The 24775-nt window shown below is 44.5% G+C and overlaps 1 protein-coding gene and 1 long non-coding RNA gene across 4 annotated transcripts in view; one reads left to right on the forward strand and one right to left on the reverse strand.

The window, feature by feature from the left end:
• LOC137563723 (uncharacterized) overlaps positions 1–22338 on the forward strand; it is a 125254-nt gene extending 102916 nt beyond the window's left edge. Inside the window, exons 4-5 of one of the 2 annotated variants that reach the window (XR_011030420.1) lie at positions 14669–14720; positions 22135–22338. This is a non-coding gene — a long non-coding RNA (uncharacterized lncRNA). The remainder of the gene's footprint in view (positions 1–14668; positions 14721–22134) is intronic. The other variant, XR_011030419.1, reaches the window with a different exon arrangement.
• The window catches only part of LOC137563722 (protein kinase C-binding protein NELL2), a 391218-nt gene that overhangs the window by 328409 nt on the left and 38034 nt on the right, over positions 1–24775 (reverse strand). The window lies entirely within an intron of this gene.

Raw genomic sequence — 24775 nt, forward strand, 5'->3', positions numbered from 1 at the left:
CACCCACTGTGTTGCTGCTGCTGCTGCTGCTGTGCCCGCTGCTGCTCTCCCATCCTCACCCCCTTCCACCAAGCTGACCCAGTGGACAGTGAAGGACAGGTAGCGGCCTGTCCCGAAGCGGCTGCTCCAGGAGTCCATGGTGACGTGGACCCTTTCACCAACCGCGTGCTCCAGCCCTCGCTCCACATTGGCCATCACAAAGCGGTGCAGTGCTGGAATGGCCTTGCGGGAGAAAAAGTGTCTGCTGGGGAGCTGCCAGTCTGGGGCTGCACAAGCAAGCAGCGCCCGCATGTCGCTCCCCTCCTGCACGAGCGTGTACGGCAGGAGTTGGGAGCACATGGCCCGTGCCAGCAAGCCGTTCAGCTGCCGCACGCGACGGCTGCTGGGAGGCAGAGCCCTAACCACCCCCTGGAAGGACTCGCTCAAAAGGCTCTGGCGTGGCCTTTTGCTGACACGGGAATCACCAGACACAGCGGAGGAGGCCACTGAGGACTGGCTGCCAGAACAGGCCTCAGTGTCGGCGGCAGGAGTTGCAGAGGGGGGAGGAGCAGTGCGTTTCCGCACTCCTGCTGGTGCTGCTGGAGGAGCAGGAGGGCGGGTGGCTGCTGTTGCTGCTGCTGAAGGCTGTGCAGTGATGGGTGTGGTGCCACTGCCAGCACCAGATGCCTTCAGCCTCTGGAACTCCTCATGCTGGTGGAAATGTTTAGCCGCAAGGTGGTTGATCAGCGAGCTGGTGCTGAACTTTAAGGGGTCTGCACCTCTGCTCAACTTCCGCTGACAGTGGTTGCAAGTGGCGTACTTGCTGTACACAGTGGGCATGGTGAAAAAGCGCCAGATTGGTGACAGAAACATCCCCCTACGGCATGGAAGCGCTGCTGCCTGTCTCCCTGTGGTGGTTGGGGGGGGGGGGGCTTGGGTGCGGCTGGTGGTGGTACTGGCTGATGCTGCTGCTGCTGCTGCTGAGCCTGAGACACCAGCAGGCTGTGGGTCGCTGCCAATGCTTGCAATGATGCGCCTCCTTGCAAGGCCCACAAGCGCATCCTCCTCCTCCTCCGAGCTGCTGAGGACGACATCCCCTGGAGGTGGTGGCACCCAGTCTCTGTCTGTCACCGGGTCATCAACATCATCCTCCCCCTCCTCAAACATGTCCTGCTGGGATGATGACCCCCCAAACTCCTCTCCTGATGCATGGATGGGCTGCTTGACTGTCGCCACAGTCTTGCTGTCCAATCCCTCATCCCCCAAAGTGCCCATCAGCATCTCCTCCTCAAAATCGCCAACAACAGCAGACAATTGACTCATCATGCCTGGGGTCAAAAGAGTGCTGAATGAGAGGTCGGCGACTGACGGTGAACTGGCCTCCTCCCCAGACCCTGCTGGGCGGCTGCTGCGAACAGGGGTGGTGGTGGTGGTGGTGGTGAGGGTGGAGGCCTCGGATGCAGAGCTGATGGCGGGCTGCTCATCCTCCGTCATGAGTTGCACCACAGTGTCTGCATCCTTTTCCTCAATGGGACGTTTCCGACCCGGCTGGAGGAAAATCGGAGCAGGTGCTACACGCTGCTGCTGCTGTGTCTCTGCAGCGTGAGTTGCAGATGCTCCTGCTGGGCGGCGCCCAAGGCGTCCACGGCCAGTGGCTATGGGAGGAATGTTAGCCACTGACGCTGCTGCTGCTGCTGCGGAACTGTGCATGGTGGCGCGCCCGCGGCCGCGGCTTGCCACAATGCTGCTCCCTCTCCTCCTGATTCCCTTGCTGCCCTTCCCCTTGCCCAAACCGCGCTGGCTGCCACTTCCAGACATCTTCAATGTTTTGGGCGTATAGACAAAAGTTTTTTAAAAGGGCGGGTGAAAAGTGGGGTACTTTAATGGAGTGGGTTGGTTGGTGAGGTGACTGAGTGAGTGTCCCCTAGTACAGTAAGTAAGTAGTAACAGTCAGGAAGTACAACTAGCAGTTACAATAATCAGTAGTAATCACAAGTAAATTTAGTGTGTGTACACTCAGACAGTGAGTGCACGCAGGCAGGAGCTAGTAGCCTATGAACACAGTGACTGAGTGTCCTAGACTCCTAGTACAGTAAGAGTAAGTAGTAGCAGTAAGAAGAACTAACTAATTACAATAATCAATCAGCGATCAGAAGGAAATGGAGTGTGGGTGTGTGTACACTCAGACACTGAGTGCACGCACGCAGGAGCTAGTAGCCTATGAACACAGTGACTGAGTGTCCTAGACTCCTAGTACAGTAAGAGTAAGTAATAACAGTAAGTAGAACTAACTAATTACAATAATCAATCAGCGATCAGAAGGAAATGGAGTGTGGGTGTGTGTACACTCAGACAGTGAGTGCACGCACGCAGGAGCTAGTAGCCTATGAACACAGTGACTGAGTGTCCTAGACTCCTAGTACAGTAAGAGTAAGTAGTAACAGTAAGAAGAACTAACTAATTACAATAATCAATCAGCGATCAGAAGGAAATGGAGTGTGGGTGTGTGTACACTCAGACACTGAGTGCACGCACGCAGGAGCTAGTAGCCTATGAACACAGTGACTGAGTGTCCTAGACTCCTAGTACAGTAAGAGTAAGTAATAACAGTAAGTAGAACTAACTAATTACAATAATCAATCAGCGATCAGAAGGAAATGGAGTGTGGGTGTGTGTACACTCAGACAGTGAGTGCACGCACGCAGGAGCTAGTAGCCTATGAACACAGTGACTGAGTGTCCTAGACTCCTAGTACAGTAAGAGTAAGTAATAACAGTAAGTAGAACTAACTAATTACAATAATCAATCAGCGATCAGAAGGAAATGGAGTGTGGGTGTGTGTACACTCAGACAGTGAGTGCACGCACGCAGGAGCTAGTAGCCTATGAACACAGTGACTGAGTGTCCTAGACTCCTAGTACAGTAAGAGTAAGTAATAACAGTAAGTAGAACTAAATAATTACAATAATCAATCAGCGATCAGAAGGAAATGGAGTGTGGGTGTGTGTACACTCAGACAGTGAGTGCACGCACGCAGGAGCTAGTAGCCTATGAACACAGTGACTGAGTGTCCTAGACTCCTAGTACAGTAAGAGTAAGTAGTAACAGTAAGAAGAACTAACTAATTACAATAATCAATTAGCGATCAGAAGGAAATGGAGTGTGGGTGTGTGTACACTCAGACAGTGAGTGCACGCACGCAGCAGCTAGTAGCCTATGAACACAGTGACTGAGTGTCCTAGACTCCTAGTACAGTAAGAGTAAGTAATAACAGTAAGTAGAACTAACTAATTACAATAATCAATCAGCGATCAGAAGGAAATGGAGTGTGGGTGTGTGTACACTCAGACAGTGAGTGCACGCACGCAGGAGCTAGTAGCCTATGAACACAGTGACTGAGTGTCCTAGACTCCTAGTACAGTAAGAGTAAGTAATAACAGTAAGTAGAACTAACTAATTACAATAATCAATCAGCGATCAGAAGGAAATGGAGTGTGGGTGTGTGTACACTCAGACAGTGAGTGCACGCACGCAGGAGCTAGTAGCCTATGAACACAGTGACTGAGTGTCCTAGACTCCTAGTACAGTAAGAGTAAGTAATAACAGTAAGTAGAACTAAATAATTACAATAATCAATCAGCGATCAGAAGGAAATGGAGTGTGGGTGTGTGTACACTCAGACAGTGAGTGCACGCACGCAGGAGCTAGTAGCCTATGAACACAGTGACTGAGTGTCCTAGACTCCTAGTACAGTAAGAGTAAGTAGTAACAGTAAGAAGAACTAACTAATTACAATAATCAATTAGCGATCAGAAGGAAATGGAGTGTGGGTGTGTGTACACTCAGACAGTGAGTGCACGCACGCAGCAGCTAGTAGCCTATGAACACAGTGACTGAGTGTCCTAGACTCCTAGTACAGTAAGAGTAAGTAATAACAGTAAGTAGAACTAACTAATTACAATAATCAATCAGCGATCAGAAGGAAATGGAGTGTGGGTGTGTGTACACTCAGACAGTGAGTGCACGCACGCAGGAGCTAGTAGCCTATGAACACAGTGACTGAGTGTCCTAGACTCCTAGTACAGTAAGAGTAAGTAGTAACAGTAAGAAGAACTAACTAATTACAATAATCAATCAGCGATCAGAAGGAAATGGAGTGTGGGTGTGTGAACACTCAGACAGTGAGTGCACGCAGGCAGGAGCTAGTAGCCTATGAACACAGTGACTGAGTGTCCTAGACTCCTAGTACAGTAAGAGTAAGTAGTAACACCAGTAAGTAGAACTAACTAATTACAATAATCAATCAGCGATCAGAAGGAAATGGAGTGTGGGTGTGTGTACACTCAGACAGTGAGTGCACGCACGCAGGAGCTAGTAGCCTATGAACACAGTGACTGAGTGTCCTAGACTCCTAGTACAGTAAGAGTAAGTAATAACAGTAAGTAGAACTAACTAATTACAATAATCAATCAGCGATCAGAAGGAAATGGAGTGTGGGTGTGTGTACACTCAGACAGTGAGTGCACGCACGCAGGAGCTAGTAGCCTATGAACACAGTGACTGAGTGTCCTAGACTCCTAGTACAGTAAGAGTAAGTAATAACAGTAAGTAGAACTAAATAATTACAATAATCAATCAGCGATCAGAAGGAAATGGAGTGTGGGTGTGTGTACACTCAGACAGTGAGTGCACGCACGCAGGAGCTAGTAGCCTATGAACACAGTGACTGAGTGTCCTAGACTCCTAGTACAGTAAGAGTAAGTAGTAACAGTAAGAAGAACTAACTAATTACAATAATCAATTAGCGATCAGAAGGAAATGGAGTGTGGGTGTGTGTACACTCAGACAGTGAGTGCACGCACGCAGCAGCTAGTAGCCTATGAACACAGTGACTGAGTGTCCTAGACTCCTAGTACAGTAAGAGTAAGTAATAACAGTAAGTAGAACTAACTAATTACAATAATCAATCAGCGATCAGAAGGAAATGGAGTGTGGGTGTGTGTACACTCAGACAGTGAGTGCACGCACGCAGGAGCTAGTAGCCTATGAACACAGTGACTGAGTGTCCTAGACTCCTAGTACAGTAAGAGTAAGTAATAACAGTAAGTAGAACTAACTAATTACAATAATCAATCAGCGATCAGAAGGAAATGGAGTGTGGGTGTGTGTACACTCAGACAGTGAGTGCACGCACGCAGGAGCTAGTAGCCTATGAACACAGTGACTGAGTGTCCTAGACTCCTAGTACAGTAAGAGTAAGTAATAACAGTAAGTAGAACTAAATAATTACAATAATCAATCAGCGATCAGAAGGAAATGGAGTGTGGGTGTGTGTACACTCAGACAGTGAGTGCACGCACGCAGGAGCTAGTAGCCTATGAACACAGTGACTGAGTGTCCTAGACTCCTAGTACAGTAAGAGTAAGTAGTAACAGTAAGAAGAACTAACTAATTACAATAATCAATTAGCGATCAGAAGGAAATGGAGTGTGGGTGTGTGTACACTCAGACAGTGAGTGCACGCACGCAGCAGCTAGTAGCCTATGAACACAGTGACTGAGTGTCCTAGACTCCTAGTACAGTAAGAGTAAGTAATAACAGTAAGTAGAACTAACTAATTACAATAATCAATCAGCGATCAGAAGGAAATGGAGTGTGGGTGTGTGTACACTCAGACAGTGAGTGCACGCACGCAGGAGCTAGTAGCCTATGAACACAGTGACTGAGTGTCCTAGACTCCTAGTACAGTAAGAGTAAGTAGTAACAGTAAGAAGAACTAACTAATTACAATAATCAATCAGCGATCAGAAGGAAATGGAGTGTGGGTGTGTGAACACTCAGACAGTGAGTGCACGCAGGCAGGAGCTAGTAGCCTATGAACACAGTGACTGAGTGTCCTAGACTCCTAGTACAGTAAGAGTAAGTAGTAACACCAGTAAGTAGAACTAACTAATTACAATAATCAATCAGCGATCAGAAGGAAATGGAGTGTGGGTGTGTGTACACTCAGACAGTGAGTGCACGCAGGCAGGAGCTAGTAGCCTATGAACACAGTGACTCAGTGTCCTAGACTCCTAGTACAGTAAGAGTGAGTAAGTACAAGTAGTAACAGTAAGTAGAACTAACTAATTACAATAATCAATCAGCGATCAGAAGGAAATAGAGTGTGTGTTGTGTGTGTACACTCAGACAGTGAGTGCGCACACGCAGGAGGTAGTAGTAGCCTATATGAACAGTGACAGTGAGTGTCCCTACGGGTACAGTAAGAGTAAGTAGTAAGTAAGTACAACTAACAATAATCAAACAGTAATGAGAAGGAAATAGAGTGTGTGTACACACAGACAGTGAGTGAGTGCACACACGCAGGAGCTAGCTAGTAGCCTATAAACAGTGACAGTCAGTGAGTGTCCTACTCCTAGTACAGTATAACTACAATACTATTAGTAAAGGACAGCAGAAATACTGGTATAGAATATGAGAGAAATAAACAGAGGACAGCTGCCCACAGAGGCAAGGCCCCCCTGAGGCCTAAACCTGTAAGCTTGCAGCAGCTGCCTGCAGTTCTCTAATGTAACACACAAGCTACTAACTAAAATACAATGTCTATCTAACTAACAACAATATAGGTGTATATGGCAGGTGTAGGTGAGCAAAAACGCTAGGTAAATGACCACAATAGAGCACTTGCTAAGCCAAAGCACAAAGGAGCAACTCTCTCTCTGTACAAGTCTCAGGCAAGCATGGAAAAACCTAACATGGCGGCCGCTATTTATAGGGTAGGGGCTGGCCAGGGTCCCCCTCTGTGATTGGCTGCCGTCAGAGGGCCTGGGAGCCCTCTGATTGGCTCTAAGGACATCAATCTGGGCTATGACGCTATTCGAGCTCGGTACCGAGCTCGAATAGCGCCGGGTGGCTCGAATAGCTCGAATAGTGAATGGGCTATTCGAGTGTACTCGGATAGCCCATTCGAATAGCTCCAGCTATTCGGAGCTCGAATACCGAGCTCGAATAGCTGAAAAAGAGCTCGAATATTCGAACTACTCGAATATTCGAGCTCTGCTGAGCACCACTGTGCAACAGCATTTAGATCTAGGCTTTCACATGTCCATTTCAGAATCTGTGGGCGAAAGAAGTGTCACACTGAGGCCCCGGCTGCTTGGATTTTTTTAAGCAGCCTAAAATACACCTATAGATATCAGGCAATACTCACCAGTGCCGGATAACCAAGATCACAACTGTATTTAAATTACAGAGGCTCACAGTGTAAGCATTGTATTTGTTATATTATTTCCCCTATACCTAAAAGTACTATTGAAATGGAGATTAATATTATTATTATTATTATTATTATGATTTATACAGCGCCAACATATTATGCAGCGCTGTACAATACATAAGATTACAGACAATAGCCTTAATTCACTAAGCTTATCTCCTGTCTTTAATAACGTTTCTAGAGTTATCACCATGGTGATGAAGCATGGAGTATTCAGGAAACATTTTACCTCAGGCAAACCTAAAGTTAACTCTTCTGTCTTTAAGTTTACTCTTCAATCCTTAAAATAACTCCAGAATTCTAAAGTTAAAGACAGGCTGTTAATTACCTGCGCGTGAAAATAACTACAGAGGAGGTAACTTAAGGAATGAAGAGATAAGATAACTATCACTGTGCGGTGGCAAGTTTACTCTTGCCTTATCATCTCCTGCATGATCTTGGTGAATTGAGGCCAATTATAACAGGGGTGACCGACAGCACAATTCAGGTAGTAGACAATAGATACAACAATACAGGTAATAAAAAGCAATAAGATAAACAATACAATACAGGTAGTATAATGCCAGATCATACATTGGAGTGTTAGTGCTGATAATACAGGTTTTACATATTCTGGGTAGGGTGTACAATCAAGTATGATGCATAAGAGGAGAGGGTCCTGCCAAAGGCTTACAATGTAGAAGGAGGGGGTGGTGACACAAAGGGAGGGGGGTGTATCAAGACGTTCTCGGCAGAAAGTGTTAGGACAGCGGCGAGGTGAGGTAGGCCTCCTTGAAGAAGTGAGTTGAGAGTGCTTTTTTTAAAGGTGTTGAAGGAGGGGGCAAGCCTGATGGGCAGTGGGAGAAAGTGCCACAGGATGGGGGCAGCTCTAGTGAAGTCCTGTAGTCGAGCATGGGAGTGCAAGATGTGTGGGGTGGTTAGGAGGAGGTTGTTGGAGGAGCGAAGTTGGCAGCCAGGTGTGTATCTGCTGACCAGGTCAGAGATGTAGGTCGGGCAGGACTTGTGTATAGCTTTGTATGCCAAACATAGGATCTTGAAGCCGATTCTGAAGCGAATTGGAAGCCAGTGAAGGGATTTGCAGAGAGGAGTTGTGGAGACAGAGCGGTGGGAGGAGTAGATTAGTCTGGCTGCTGCATCATGATGGATTGTAGGGAGGGTGATGCGGTTTTGAGGAAGGCCTGAGAGGAGGGTGTTGCAGTAGTCCAGGCGGGAGATGATGAGGGCATGGATAAGGAGTTTGGCAGTGTCTGGGGTCAGGAAAGGCCAAATCTTGGAGATGTTGCATAAATGAAAATTGCAGGCCCTAGCAATGTTTTGGATCTGGGGGGTGAAGGAGAGGGCTGAGTCCAGGGTGACACCCAGGCAGCGGGCTTGTGTGCTGGGCATAAGATTGTCCTGTTGACAGTGACACAGATGTCTGTGGGGGGTGGAACTGCACAGGGCGGGAAGATTAGGAGTTCAGTCTTAGCCAGGTTTAACTTTAGGAACCTGGAAGACATCCAGGATGAGATAGCCAACAGGCAGGAGGATACCTTCTCCATGGTGGTGGTGGAGAGGTCTGTGGTATGGAGATAAATCTGGGTGTCATCTGCATATAGGTGATAGTTGAAGCCCAGAGAGGAGATAAGTTAGCCAATGGAGGTGGTGTAAATTGAGAATAGCAGGAAACCAAGAACAGAGACTTGGGGGTCCCCAACTGAAAGGGGGTGGAGGTTGAGGAGGAACCATTGAAGGAAGTCTTAAAGGAGCGATTTTAGAGGTAGGAGGAGAACCATGCTAGGGCAAGGTCTTGGATACCCACAGATTGCAGGGATTGGAGAAGCAGGGAATGATAAACAATGTCAAATGCTGATGAGAGGTCAAGGAGGAGAAGGATGGTGTATTTTCCTTCGGCCTTGGCGAGCGTGAGGTCATTGACGACTTTGGTGAGGGCAGTCTCGGTGGAGTGTGCTGGCAGAAATCCTGATTGTAGGGAGTGATACAGGGAGTTGGAGCCAAGGTAATGGGTCATGCGTTGGTGGGCTAGACGCTCCAGGAGTTTAGATCAAATATCTGTATGTTGAAGTATGTTTGAAAAGGTCAAACATTTCCATACTTAATTTTTCCAGACTGTATAGCTTTTGATAGCTTAGTAATTGGAATCCCCAAATGCATTTTTTTTTTAATAAAATCAAATGTCCCCAGTTGTACTCACATGTGCTGAAAGAGCTTACGAAATAAAAAAGCAGGCTCAGTTGACAGAGCTTGAACCACCACTACTTTCAGACTTTAAGTGGGTGTGCCTAGACTATACTGTTCAAAAATTCCTCCGCACACCTTCCATGGATTAAAACCAAATCCTTTATTAAATCATCGTAGAGAAATAGCAAAAAAAGGGCAGTATACAAGCCGACGCGTTTCTGACCCTGCCGGGTCCTTAGTCGTAGCTAATATGACATGATTCCAGCAGTCTTTTAATACCCAGAGACCACACCTACCTCCACCAACACGCCTACACAGGTGACTAATAATCTTAAAAGGGGAATACTCCTGGAGCAGGGAGAGTGGACTCCAGCATATTGCACAATAGCTTACATACAAACTTATCTTAAAACCTACAAATTGTATTAAAAAACAATAACATTGACAAACTGATGGGACCAGCCGTTACAATTTCCCAACTGTAATTACCATTATTACAACACCCCAATGGGGGAGAGAAGGGAAAAGAAGAGGGTGGAAAGAAAGAGCAGGGAGACTAATTGCTCAGAGAGTTGTTCCTCCGAGGAGGAGGGGAATAAAAAAAAAGGAAGAATACAGGGAAGGAAACGAGAAAAATGTAGACCTTTACGGAGAGGCATACTGATCCCCTGAGGAGAGGAAGAAAAAAAAAAGGGGGGGGGGGGGGAAATCAAGTACCAGAGAGACCATTCCTCAGACTCTAATTCGGATCCCCACATAAATTTATATCCCATCTATAATTCAACCCTTTAGGCTCTCTAGTACCCAAATCAAAGATCCATCTCACTTCACGTTCTAATAATTTATTTTCTAAATCTCCACCTCGGCTGTCTAAATACACCCTTTCCAAGCCCTGAAATGAAAAGTGACTCAAATCCCCTCCATGACAGGAGTGAAAGTGTCTAGCTACTTTGGAGGGATTCAAACAATTCAAATTGGATGCACCACAATAATGCTCAGCAATCCCGGCCCTCAAGAGTCTAGTCGTGCATCCAACGTATTGCTTCCTGCAAGCATTGCAGTTCACTATGTACACTACACCTTTAGTACAGCAGTTAATATAGTGTTTAAAGAGACTCTGTAACAACATTTTCAGCCTTATTTCTTCTATCCTTTAAGTTCCTATACCTGTTCTAATGTGGTCTGTCCAACTGCAGCCTTTCCTAGTTGCACAGTGGCTGTATTATCTCTGTTATCTAATCTAATCTTTCTTTTGCCAGCTTTGTCGGCTGAGGCAGGAATGCGCTGCTCTACTGTGATAGGCAGAGGCTATACACACCCTCTCCAAGCCCCCTGCAGGCTCTGTATGAGTCACAGACAGAGCTTCTCTCAGCCTATCACCTGCAGCCATGTCTTGTTTGTAAACACGGCCTTAAACTGGCAATTACAAGCTAGGATTGCAGCAGGGAGTGGCAGAAACAGCACAGAGGGGCCCAGGAGAACATAATGAATAGAATGGTATGCTTTTTATTGTAAGAATTTTAGAGTACAGATTCTCTTTAAGACTAAAGGTCTTACCAATATTAAACCAAACGGCAGTATTTCCGATGGAGTGCATCCTGCAATACCTACATGTTCTAACCCCACACTTTTAGGAGCCCCGATACCTCAACAAAGCTGCCTAGACTATACGGTTTTAAAAAAAGACATCATACACCAATGAAAGTCTGTGCTGCAGGAAGTGGATGGTATGCAGGCTCAGGATTAAAAATTTTAAAAGGAATCCATTTGACATTGACTTATAAAAGAACATATAGACATATAAATTAAACTCTGCCTCTAAGTACCTATAAGGGACTTGGAAAACTCGTGCCTCAGATGGGCATTTAATGATTTGCTTAATAAAAGGAAACCCACCGTTGCTTTGCATTTGTTTAATCAGTCATTTAAGATATACATGAAATTTGACTGACAGGGACTTTACTAATTCATGCTTACCCCAAGCTTTGCTGCAGGAGCCTAGGAAATGATCTTCACACTACATCTGTGCTCAGGGGACATATAATCCATCATTTTGCTTTAGTAATTGGCACACCTGCCACAGTTTTGTTTCTGGATGGAATTACTGACGTTTCCTAATCACAGTTCTGCCAAGTCTGCTTGCTGTGTTGTAGGCAGCAACTTAAATCAAATTATAATAATTGTGTTGGGTTTCAAAAGTGCTCATAATGATCATCTGACATTGTATTATGATGCTAACACTTCAAGTGGCCAAAATGCATTTATTTAGTCTTTACACAATTTCACACATGCATGTTAAAGTAATATTTTCCAAAAAGTGTGTGCGCTCAATACAGTTTAAAGAGTCATATCAGTCCCTTGGTTGCAGCTCAATCAGTAATCCCAGACAATAAAAGTTCCAATCCACTTGATAGTGTGACTTCGTTGAGATTTATGAATACGTCAGGGATACGTAAACAGAGAAAAAAACCAAAATAGTATAGTATGCTTAAACTCAGACGCACCTCCACCTTTCTCTCAAAGAGATTATGAATAGCACCCAGTAATAGTATTGCCAACCGCTCACCAGATATGATTGCTGCTCAGTTACAAACAGCTCACAGCGCATGTGTCATAATCCATATATCCTCCTCTGGCCTAGGATAGGATATATGGATTATGACACATGCGCTGTGAGCCGTTTGTAACTGAGCAGCAATCATATCTGGTGAGCGGTTGGCAATACTATTACTGGGTGCTATTCATAATCTCTTTGAGAGAAAGGTGGAGGTGCTTCTGAGTTTAAGCATACTAAACTATTTTTGGTTTTTTCTCTGTTTACGTTTCCCTGAGGTATTCATAAATCTCAACGAAGTCACACTATCAAGTGGATTGGAACTTTTATTGTCTGGGATTACTGATTGAGCTGCAACCAAGGGACTGATATGACTCTTTAAACCGTATTGAGCGCACACACTTTTGGGAAAAGATCTATGGTAATTGTATTGTGTATGCGAACCGGTAGAGGAAGTTGGTTGTGTTCTAGATATACCAGTGTGGCGGAGCGCAATATCTATTCTGTTTATACATGTTGAAGTAATGTTTACACTGGTTATAAAATTTGATTTAAACATACATCTGCATTACACATTTCAATTCGTAAGGTAATGTCATTAAAGTTCACCTTCAGACACAATAAAAATGGGTACTTATCCGTTAGCCGGGCGTATCCTCTAGGTGGCGACAAAACTCCACCAGAGTTACAGCTTTCCCTACTATCCATGTCGGCCTGGAGGGGGAATAGTAATTAGCGCCACCTGCCGGATGTGCCCGGCTAACGGATAAGTACCTAAAAATGACCAAAAATTACCTTTTCTGACAAAGTTACTGCTTGCAATAGAACGATAGAGAAACAGACAGCTTTGTTGTAAGACATGCGTGCGGTCTACATATACAAAAAAAAAAAAAAAAAAAAAAAAAAGGGAATCATTGTCCCCTTGCCCGCTCAGACAACTTTTTATTCTAACTCTATGCCCACTTAGATAGTAGAAGTTGCACACTAGGACCCTCCTCTGCTCGCTTTCGAGCTGAAAACTCCGGTTGCCACGATAGTGCTGCTGGCAGGCAGACGCAGTGAACACCCCTCATTCAACACCAAGTAACTCAGAAATGAAGCATCACACCGGCAAGTGGCATAGTGTAAATAAAAGCAAAGATTCTCAGCCCTGCAACAATATGATTTCTAAACAAGTGTAAATATTTTTTAAACGGTGCACTCAAATTTGGTAGATGGTATCAATACATAACTATCAGTGAAACAGAACATTTTTGAAGAAATGTCCCTGCAAATATACAGTACACCCATTATTAACCACTTGAGGACCCACCCTTTACCCCCCCTTAAGGACCAGCGTTGTTTTAGCTGATCTGTGCTGGGTGGGCTCTGCAGCCCCCAGCACAGATCAGGGTGCAGGCAGAGCGACCAGATCGCCCCCCTTTTTTCCCCACTAGGGGGATGATGTGCTGGGGGGGGGGTCTGATCGCTCCTGCCTGCCGGGTGTTGCGGGGAGGGGGCACCCCAAAGCCCCCCTCCGCGGCGAAATCCCCCCCTCCCTCTCCTACCTGGCCCCCCTGGTGATCCGGGCTGCACAGGACGCTATCCGTCCTGTGCAGCCAGTGACAGGCTGTCCCCTGTCACATGGCGGCGATCGCCGATCTGCCTTACGGCGCTGCTGCGCAGCAGCGCCGTACAATGTAAACAAAGCGGATTATTTCCGCTTGTGTTTACATTTAGCCTGCGAGCCGCGATCGGCGGCCCGCAGGCTATTCACGGAGCCCCCCGCCGTGAATTGACACGAGCGGCTGCTTCCTGATTAATTAGCCTGCAGCCGGCGACGCAGAACTGCGTCGCTGGTCCTGCAGCTGCCACTTTGCCGACTGCACGGTATAAGCGTGCGGTCGGCAAGTGGTTAAAAACAGAGAAACCTAGGAGACTAACAAGTATAGACTGCATCACCGGCGATCAGCAAAGTGCTGACAAAATGCTCGAGTGTGAATGGGGCCAAGCCACAAGATCACATAAGGGTAACAGGGATAGATCTCACAAAGTCCATAGTTGCATATACTGCTTGGTAAGTAGCAGCTGCACTTTGCACACACAAATATAGTCAGATCACCAAAGCATTTCAATGCTCTATTCGCTCAAAATGCAGGGCAACAATCGTGCAGCTTAATACACATCCCCAGGGTTATTTTTAGGTATAGACAAACAAGGCAGATGCCTGGGGTGACAGTTGCTTTAGGGGGTACCAAGGAGCAATTCTTGGCAGAATGTAATTTATGGAATTCTTATGCACAACTTCTAGCTCCAATAAAACAGGGATGAATGGTAATTTTAACAAATAGTCATTACTGATCAACATAACAACTGAATAACATAACAACTGTTGGAAAGCAGAAAGCATAACAAAGGTGGTAGGTACTGTTCATGAGCTAATTACGCTGTCATTGTTTTGATATGGTCTCTATTGACTCCACAGGCAAAAATACCTGTGGAGACATGCAAAAAGCTTGTCTGCAATTATAGGAAGTGTTTGATTGCTGTAATAGCCAATAAAGGCTTTTCTATTGATTATTGAGAAGGGTATGAATATTTTTGGACTGGACACTTTTTTGTTCAAATGTAAATAAAAGCTGAGAAATGTTTTTTTCCCCACAATAATGCCTCTTGTACATCGTCTGATTATCTTTTAGGAGACACCTATGTCATTTCCCATCAAAAAAAGTAATCGCTGGTTCAATAAAGGTAACTTTAAGTCAAAATTTGTAGGCTACAGACTTCCTATTAATCATTTTCTTTCTTAGGGGGGTGGGGGCGGACTAGGCTCCACCTGACAATGAGTTTTACGATGTTCCCGAGCAAAACGTACCACGAAGAGGAACTCTTATCCCAGTATTTTGATGTTCGTTTCAATGTGGTTTATCTACCAATTCATTGTTTATTAGATAATCATCCATCTTTGGGCGAATAACTTTCACAGGATGTGATCACGTCTGTCCAAAGGTACAGGGAACAAGCTTCCCACAAGCATCAGGGTCATACACTGCAGGTCTCAAAGTGAGTAATTTCACAGCCATGCTCTCAACCCTTACATGTAGAGTATATTCCAAATACACCGTGTATTGCAACAGATAGCAGGTTACATAATGCACCTACCAACAATCATCAACAGAGCAGGACAGTAAGTTGTCAGGAGCAATAGTTAAGCAATAATTATTCTAATGCTAACCATACATTCCACTTTTCAGGAAGGGGGTCAAATCCAGTTCCCCATTTAAAACAGAAAGGGTGACAGTATGCAACGTCACATTGCCTCCTTGCATAGGAGAAGTTGATCAAAATTGCCCTTGCATTAAGAAACATTGGGCTTGATTCATGAGCTTGCAGTAATATTGCCATGCACAGACATCATACTGCAATATTATCCTTACTACTAGCACTGTGTACCGCAAGTCATGCTATTAGCATGACCCGTGGTAATCAATTAGCACGACTATTGCTATGGTAATACACGTTACGAACGGGGACATACATAGACATATGACTATGGTATGGGTTAGACTGTGAGCGCCTCAGAGCCAGTTAGTGGCAAGACAATATATACTCTGTACAGCGATGCAGAAGATGTTGGTGCATTATACTGTAAATACATGATAATAATAATAATAATAATAATAATAGACCAGAGATCAGTAGAAGATATAATAGGAAAAAAGTGTACATCATGAGGCTCATTTTTCTCATTTCATCTGCTCTTATTTTTTATTGGTATAAATGACTAGAAAATAGTGTTAAATAATATAGCCAAGGTGAAATCAGGTAACTTCATCTGGACACATTTGTTCTAAAAGACATTTATCACTCTTGCAGAGCAATTTCTTCTCTTCTAATGAGATGGAAGAGATTCTTAGGTATTTAAGTACACGTAATCACATTTACTCCATCCATCAGTTTAGCTAATTGACACTCGTGCAGATGTTATTTCAGTGCCTGGCTAAAGGTGTGTATTTTCTTTAAATAGACCCTTGGTTCTCAACATATGGTACGCCTACCCCAGGTGATCAGGGGGTACTTGAGCTTGTCATAGTCAATTTACTATTTAGTTGTAAGATGAAAACAATGATAAAACATATGTAAATTAATCTGAATAAGTATTTACTGAAAGCCTTGAGGAATGTTTGAAAAGCATTAATACACAATTATGAAGTACCCCTAAGAAATATGTATGCGTCAAGGGGTACCTGAGGTAATGTTACTCGACGTAGAGGGTACTTGGTCAACAGTCATTAATACATGGTTGCATGCTGTAATAATGTTGAGAAACACTGGCCTAGACAACCATAATAAAATATTGTATTTTGTTGATAAATGATGTAGAGCAGTGGCCTAGCTAAGAAGCTATGGACCTCGGTGAAAATTTTACATGGGCCCTCCCAAGCACTCTATACATAACAATTGATACGGCGCACCAAAACCTGCCCAGGACAACCACAGTGTCAGAGGTGCAAGAAGAGGATGGGGAACAGTTCGTTAATGATTACTACTATTTAAAGCATCTATAGACGTGACTATTACCAGGACCAATAGAGAGCCAATATTGTGCTTGAGGGAGGGCCCAAGGGCCCCGATGTGGTCGCTACCTCTGCACCCCCTATTGCTACGCCACTGATATAGAGGGTTCTCTCCCCATTATGTTATATTGTGCTACTGTAAGGCCTCACAGATCTCTTGCCTTCCTTAAGCCTCTATACCCCAATGTGACAACAATCTTCTCCTTTAGACAAAACCTTGATTGGACAGGAGACTGGAAGCATCTGCCTGACTTCAGTTGACGACCCCACCCCCCCCCCCCCCCCTTTGCCCCTTCCCCAGGACTTAGGGTGCAAAGTATAGAGATTGAGGCCGGGACGGCAGGAGTACCACCAGGACCCACCAAGCAAAGACAGGCAATGCTGGTTAATATCAGGAAGTAGTGCAAAATGCACTGTGGAGGAGGCAATTCAGATAAAAGCAAGAGTAGATTGATAAGAAAAAAAAACAGGTAGGAAGGTTGCTCAGAGTGACATCAGCTCTGAGCTTCTGGTAACCACAACAATAAACAAGACAAGGTCAGACAGGAAGGAAGTTTACCAATCCAATCACTAGTGATGGTAAACATCTAAACAGGACTAGACAGAACAGGAAGGAGTAATACCAATAGAAACCACAGCTATGGTAATATTCACATGACAGGACAAGAAAGAATGCGCAGAAGCAGCAATGCAAGGTAACCAACAATTATAGCACAAGACCCAGCAATGCAGCTAGGCACAAGCTACATGCTATCACAGGCAAAGTGGTGACAAATGACACTACAAACGCTAGCAACACAATGCAGCTTCATTGCAAGCAGGTGTGAGAACCTCTGTGAGGTCAGAACTGCCTACAGAACATGCCTCAGGTGATCTCACAACAGCTATTTTGACTGTCATTGCTTCTTTTACCCCTCTTGTGGTTCCAGTTTCTTCACTGTTCAAAATATGCCTGTTCTTTTTCTCAAAAACATGTAATTTCATAGGTATTCCATCAATATATGTATATACCCCGTATTTTTCAGGGTTTCATTTTAGTCGGGTATTAGATATTGGGGACATATTTACAGTCACACACTTAGAGGACGAGTGGTTTGTGGAGATTTGCATATTTGGAGAATTTTCTGCTGAACACTACAAGCTAAAGTGTATCAAGAACTGGTTGCATTTTTCAGCTGATAAGATTACTGCTCCATAAACCTGAAACTCTGCGGAAAGTGTGGGCTGTCATGGAAGAAAAGAAGGCTCTTTTACTGTTTAGATTATTTGATAACTACAATAAACATGTCAGTGGTTATCTCTTCTCCATCTTAGCTGTACAGCTTTTCAGGATAATCCAGATTTGTGGATTACATACGATACCCTATTCAACATTAATACCACCAGTAATTTAACCATCTGTTGCATGAAGAATGTTGTGGTTGGAAAATTTTAGGCTTGGTTGGTAATATGGTTGTAAACTTATGAAAAAAAAAATTACTTAGAAGATGGCTGCTAAATTGTAATAGTTTCCCACTGATTTTTTCCTCATTTGTCAGACAGACTCAGAACTAGAGATGTTGCGAACGGTTCGTCTGCGAACGGTTCCAGGCGAACTTTGGGGGTTCGCGTTCGCCTGCACCAGGCAAACTTTTGCGGAAGTTCGATTCGCCTTATAATGCTCTATTGAGCAAAACTTTGACTCTCCATATCACTGTCAGCAGACACATTATTGCCAAACACACTGCTCTCACTGCTGAAGGCCCGCCCCCCTCCCTCCTCCAAGCAAGATCCTTATACCATTTGACTCAGTTGTCTGCCTACACTAATTAGTTATGGGACAGCTGCTACACACTCTGCTAGGGAGATTTTAATTAGCCTCTTGTGGGTCCCTCCTCCCTTCTACCCTTCTACCTATTCCCTTCTCCCTCCTACCGGAGGGAGGAGGGTCTCATCTGCCAGGGAATTATACTATTTCAAAAAACAGTTTACATACCATGGCTGGGAATCGAACCCGGGTTTCACTGTGTGGTGGGCAAGTCACCCTAACCGCTGTACCACAACAGTACTAACTGAAGCTGGCCTAGCATTTACCATTTATGCTCAATGCAATAGAAACATTAGGTTGCTTAAAGGGAACCTTAACCACTTAAGGACCAGGGGATTTTTCAGTGATCGGTGCTGCGTGGGCTCTACAGCCCGCAGCACCTATCAGGAGTGCAGCAGGGCGATAAGACTACCCCCTTTTTTCCCCACTAGGGGGATGTCCTGCTGGGGGGGTCTGATTGCCGGCGGCTGCATTTGCTTAGTGGGGGGAGCTCTTTAAAGCCCCCCTCCACAGCGTTCTCTGCCCTCTCGCCCGTTCCCTCCCTCTACCTTACCCTCTGAGCGGCACAGGACGGATATCCATCCTGCACCTGATAGGATAGGCTTCTGCCGATCAGATGCCGGTGATAATCGGCCAATCAGAGGCCGGGGATCGCTGATCTACGCCACGGCGCTGCTGCACAGCAGCACCGTATTGATGTAAACAGCGGGGATTTCTTCCCCGCATGTTTACATTATGCGTGCGAGCTGCGATCGGCGGCTCGCACACTGTTCACGGAGGCAGCCTCCGTGAACTGGCATGAAAGAGCACACGTTTCCATGCTATACCACTAACGACCCACCAACGCCTATCGGCGTTAGCTGGTCGTTAAGTGGGAGAGTGATATGGATGTTTCCTGTAAACAATACCAGTTGCCTGGCAGTCCAGCTGATCTTTGTGACTGCAATAGTGGCTGAATCACACCCTGAAACAAGCATGCAGCTAATCCAGTCTGACTTCAGTCAGAGCACCTGATCTGCATTCTTGCTTAGGGGCTGTAGCTAAAAGTATTAGAGACACAGGATCAGCAGGCGATTCAAGCAACTGGTATTATTTTCAAAGGAAAAATCCATTTCCTTCTCCGTTTAGGTTCTGTAAAGGATTGCGGAATGGCCGCCGCATGCTCTGACGGCGTGTCGGCCGTTTCCGCGTCCAGTCCGGCGGTTTACGCGCGGCGACATGTGTCTGACCTGGTGCAGCCTTCCGGTGCACATAGGCTGAGGAATACACGTGCGCCCGCGGCGAGACAGAAGCTTTATGGGAAGCAGAGAGGGATCAGCTGACTCCCTTGGTCAGCTGATCCAAGTTTGTATGCGGATTGGCTGGAAGGGACTGGGCGGCGCTGGGCAGCGCTGCACTATATAACCACTCGTCCCTCAGTCTCACACGGCCTGCCGTTGCAAATGCTTACGTGTTAGCACACAGACCTCAGTCAGATCCAACAGTGTGGTTGAACCAGGAAGGACCTGGGAATCCACACTGAGCTAGAATACTTTCTCATGCTATGCTATGTTATGCTTTAGACCAGTTCCAGGGTGTTGTGACTACGGACCTCACACCCAAGACTAGGATACTGTGTCAGTTCTATGTTATGCTTTAGACCAGTTCCAGGGTGTTGTGACTACGGACCTCACACCCAAGACTAGGACCTCACACCCAAGACCCAAGCTGGACTGCCAGGCAACTGGTATTGTTTACAGGAAACATCCATATCACTCTCAGTTAAGGTTCCCTTTAAGCAACCTAATGTTTCTATTGCATTGAGCATAAATGGTAAATGCTAGGCCGGCTTCAGTTAGTACTGTTGTGGTACAGCGGTTAGGGTGACTTGCCCACCACACAGTGAAACCCGGGTTCGATTCCCAGCCATGGTATTTAAACTGGTTTTTGAAATAGTATAATTCCCTGGCAGATGAGACCCTCCTCCCTCTGGTAGGAGGGAATAGGTAGCAGGGTTGCCAACCTCATTCCAATTTTTTGCAGGACAACAGGTCCAAAAAATCTGGACACCTACCTTTTTGGACGGACAGGGGGCGGAGTCAGCAGCGCACTCTCTGGGGGGTAGGGCTAAAATGTAGGCATGGTCACCATATATATAATTCTTTTCTTTTTTACAGCCTTATAATACAGTACTATTAAAGCGTGTAGGAAAGGAACATTTAAATACATAAAATATAGCGATAATATACACTTCCTCGTGTTTTGTGGGGACTCAGAAGTCTAGCTGGAGGCCCACACTGCCTCTCCATCCATCCATCCATAATAATCACACACAAAAAAATAATCACCCAAAAAAGTGACAATTAACAAAAATAAAGATGGGACTTGCATAGGGAAATAAGTAATTCCTCAGGCTACAGCAGAAAGTGAACCTCCCCAGCAGACACATATCCAGAACTGCTGCTAAGTACATTGGAGCAGCTCACAAGACCTCATTGTAAACAGAAACAATGCCTTTATTTTTTCACAGCAGGGAAGGCTATTTTACATGAAGGTGATTTTTACCTACACAAAGCTTGGCTTGGGTTTCATCTGCTGAATGACAGTGTGCTTGCTTGCTTTTCCAGCTTGTCACACTGTAATGCCAGGTTCAAACCCATGCCTTGCCTGAAGAAAAGATTCCCTGCTCCCATCCCTCCTGCAACCCCAAGCTGTTTGCAATGAATGCTGTCCAGCTAATTACAACTCAGCACACCTCCAGCTGAAGTGTCTATGCATACCACACTTTTGCAGTTATCAGTGACACGGAGAAGGGAGAGAAGATAGAACTTCAGCAGCAGATGGCAAAGGCAGGAGGAGTATTGCACACCAGACTTTACTAGCAGTGCTCAGCAGCAAACGGTCTCCTCTTCTGCTCTGGCCGCCCGGGACCAGAAAGCCAGGGTTGTGGGGGCGGAGCACACTTGGTTGCCTCTCTCTCATTGGCTGGAGAGAGGTGCCAGCCGAAAATGAAGGTTTTTGATTGGAGGAGGAGGAGGCAGCAGCCTGAAGCTTCTGCAGTTCCCGGACTTGCTGTACTTCGGGCAAATTGTTATGCGCACATAACAATTTGCTGCGGATGGCAAAATTTCACTTTTTTGACGGACACAGGGCTTAAAAATACGGGCAGTACGGACAGCTTACATTTGGCATGATTTTTACTGACTGTCCGTCCACAGACGGACGGTTGGCAACCCTGATAGGTAGAAGGGTAGAAGGGGAGGAGGGTAGAGGGAGGAGGGACCCACAAGAGGCTAATTAAAATCTCCCTAGCAGAGTGTGTAGCAGCTGTCCCATAACTAATTAGTGTAGGCAGACAACTGAGTCAAATGGTATAAGGACCTTGCTTGGAGGAGGGAGGGAGGGAGGGAGGGTGTGCCTCCAGGTATTACAGCCCTTGAAACATGGTTTCTATCATTTTGTTTACAGCCGGTAGAATTTTTTTAAATTTTCAAAGTTTGCCTCCCCATTGAAGTCCATTGCGGTTCGCGAACTTTTTCGCGAACCGAACCTTTCGCGAACCGAAAAACGGAGGTTCGCGACATCTCTACTCAGAACCATTATTCAAGCATCACATTCCAAGTTTTCCAAGTATAGTTCTCACCTCTTCCTACTAGGTTTTGGCAAGAGGTTCGCTTAATGAAAAATAAGCATCAGTCTTTAACACGCAAGTACTTGTGAAAGTGACTAAGGCATCAATGAATCTACTGTTGCCCTTTGGAGGTTAACCTTAATGTATCATTGACACTGCTTTATTCTGCAGCTTTTAGGCAGCACTATTAAGAAGCTTCTACAGAAGAACAGCAGACCAGAGTGATGGATGTCAGCTCCTCAGGACGCAGTCTCAGCATGCTTAGTAGTGGAGAATCAGCATGACTGAACACTGCACACGCACTACACTGCTAGACTATGCAGAGATGCTGACTGAGTATTGAAGTCCTCCAGTCATAAAATATTCTCAACAGTCTTGCACTAAGCCGGACTATTTTTTTTCACTGCACCTGATTGGATATTAGAAATAACTGTATCATTGCGCTTCACTGTATCATTGCATTTCTTATATTGAGAAATACAGGGCAATCACAGGTTTACCCATTAATTTCTCCAGATAGGTCACTGAAGAAAACATACTGTGATTTAAATGTACATGTTTTACAAATTCAGCATATAGTTTGTGGTCACTGAAATAAAATAGTATTCTATTGTATAGTTTACAGTTACGCTTTAACTGGAGCACTAAGAGAAAAACACACAGCCTTTATAAAGCCTGTCATACCTTGTATTGTAACTGTGCTTCAATGCCACATTATCATGCACAGAATGCTGGAGTAACAAATTAATCTCTAATATACTGGTCACCCCTGCCCTTAATAATCGCCTACCTGCCCAGGCACTAGCCTTGTCATTTACCTTTCTAACATTAACTTACCCTCCTTCTTCTGTGCCAGCTACTAAGCTTGGACACTATGCATCACCTGAATATTATATTTGACCTAAATCGTTAAAGGAAATCTGTGTTTGAACATGCATGGAGCAGAAGTTCGATATCAGAAGAATTGATTTTTCGTGATCAAAAACCCTGCCAGGATACATTTTTCAGCCAAAAACTGAGGGAGTGTTGTGAATCCATGGCAACCTACTTCAGTGGGTGGAAGTTACATTCAGCAGTGCGTGGTAGGTGCACAGAGTTAAAAGGTGTAAGCGGTACCAGGAAACATTTTTTATGGGTTTTTTCCAAAACAAGAGGGTCTTTTAAAAAATATACATAAATAAGCAGGCCTAGAGTAGAGGCAAAAGAACCTTGGAAGGTTCTTCTAACGAAAAAAGATGCAGGCATCACAGCCAAGACAGGAGGGTCTTAAAAAAATAAGCAAGACTTAAGGTGGCCACACACCATACAATTTTTTAAATATCTGTTCAATTTAAGAATTGCAATCAATTTTTCTGATTGTAGCATTTAAAAAAATCTGACCAATGTATCACATCCGATCGGATTTTTCAGTCGAATGGAAAAAAAGGTTTCGATTTTGTCGGGAGATCCGATCGTTTTTATCGAATTGCCGTAAAATCGGATCATTTTATTGTATAGTGTGTGGCCGGTGGCCACACACGATACAATAAAATGATCCAATTTTACAGTAATTCGATAAAAATGATCGGATCTCCCGAAAAAAATCGAAAGCTTTTTTTTTCATTAGACTGAAAAATCCGATCGGATTTCCCGTTTTCTTCGATTTTAATCGATCCGGAATGACAGATATTTTTTTTCAATCTTTCTAAAGATTGTATGGTGTGTGTTGGATTGTCAATGTATTAATATACACGCCCTAGCAATTTTGTCAGAGTTTCCAATCATTTTTAGCATAATTGGGGGAAAAATTGAACATAGGTGTGTGGTACATTAGTCATATTTTTGAAATGTTACAATCAGTCAGAAAAATTAATTGCAATTCTGAAATTGAACAGATATTTCAAAAATTGTATGGTGTGTGGCCACCTTTGGAGTAGAGGCAGAAGACTTTTGTAGAGTTCTTTTAACCAAAAAAAAAGAAACACACAATTCCAGTGAAATCAAGAATCCTCTTTATTATAACTTCATATAAAAACAGCAACACTGTATCCATTGTGATGCATATGTGACACATCAAAATGGTCTTTAAAATAGGTGCTATTGGAAACACTTGCTTCACAATGCACACTTCCACATTACCATTCTTGGATTAGCCAGTATACTCACAAAGCTCACGTTTTTAAGCCTGAATCTGATGCACTGTGGTGGTGCCTTATCACAGCATGTTGCTTTACGATTACAACCTAGGATATAACACAACGTACACAGTGTAAACATACACTATAAACATCCCACCTCATCATTAACCCCTATATAGCCTGGAAAATCAAAGGAGAGTAGGAAGATTCAATCCTTGCAATATACACACACATACATTTGTACAAACATGACAAAGCTCTCTTTAGTATGAGATCTACAGATACAGATACTTATATATTCAGTTTATTTTCACTTCAGGTTTGCTTTAAGACATTAAAAAAAAAAAAAAGACTGAAATATTTAAGTACAATTACTCGTTAACTCCTTTTTAACACAAATTATCTGTACCCTAGATTACCTACTATTCGCTAATACATTTAGAACATCTGGGCCGCACAAGGTAATTTCAGGTGCTCAAAACTCCGAGCACTAAAAAGCATTGCTCCAAGCTGAAGGATGGATGCATTTATTGTATATGTCAAGTTGGTCTGGAAAATTACCAGTAACTGGTTATTAGCCTTTCTGTGTTTGTTTTTTTTTAGATACATTTGTAAGGAATGCATGATATATGATTAACCATTGTCAGCACAGCAGTAGTTGGACTGAAAGCTTTATAAAGATCACCACCAAACTG

This window comes from Hyperolius riggenbachi, chromosome 3 (genome assembly GCF_040937935.1).
Source record: "Hyperolius riggenbachi isolate aHypRig1 chromosome 3, aHypRig1.pri, whole genome shotgun sequence".
Classification (NCBI taxonomy): Eukaryota; Metazoa; Chordata; class Amphibia; order Anura; family Hyperoliidae; genus Hyperolius; species Hyperolius riggenbachi.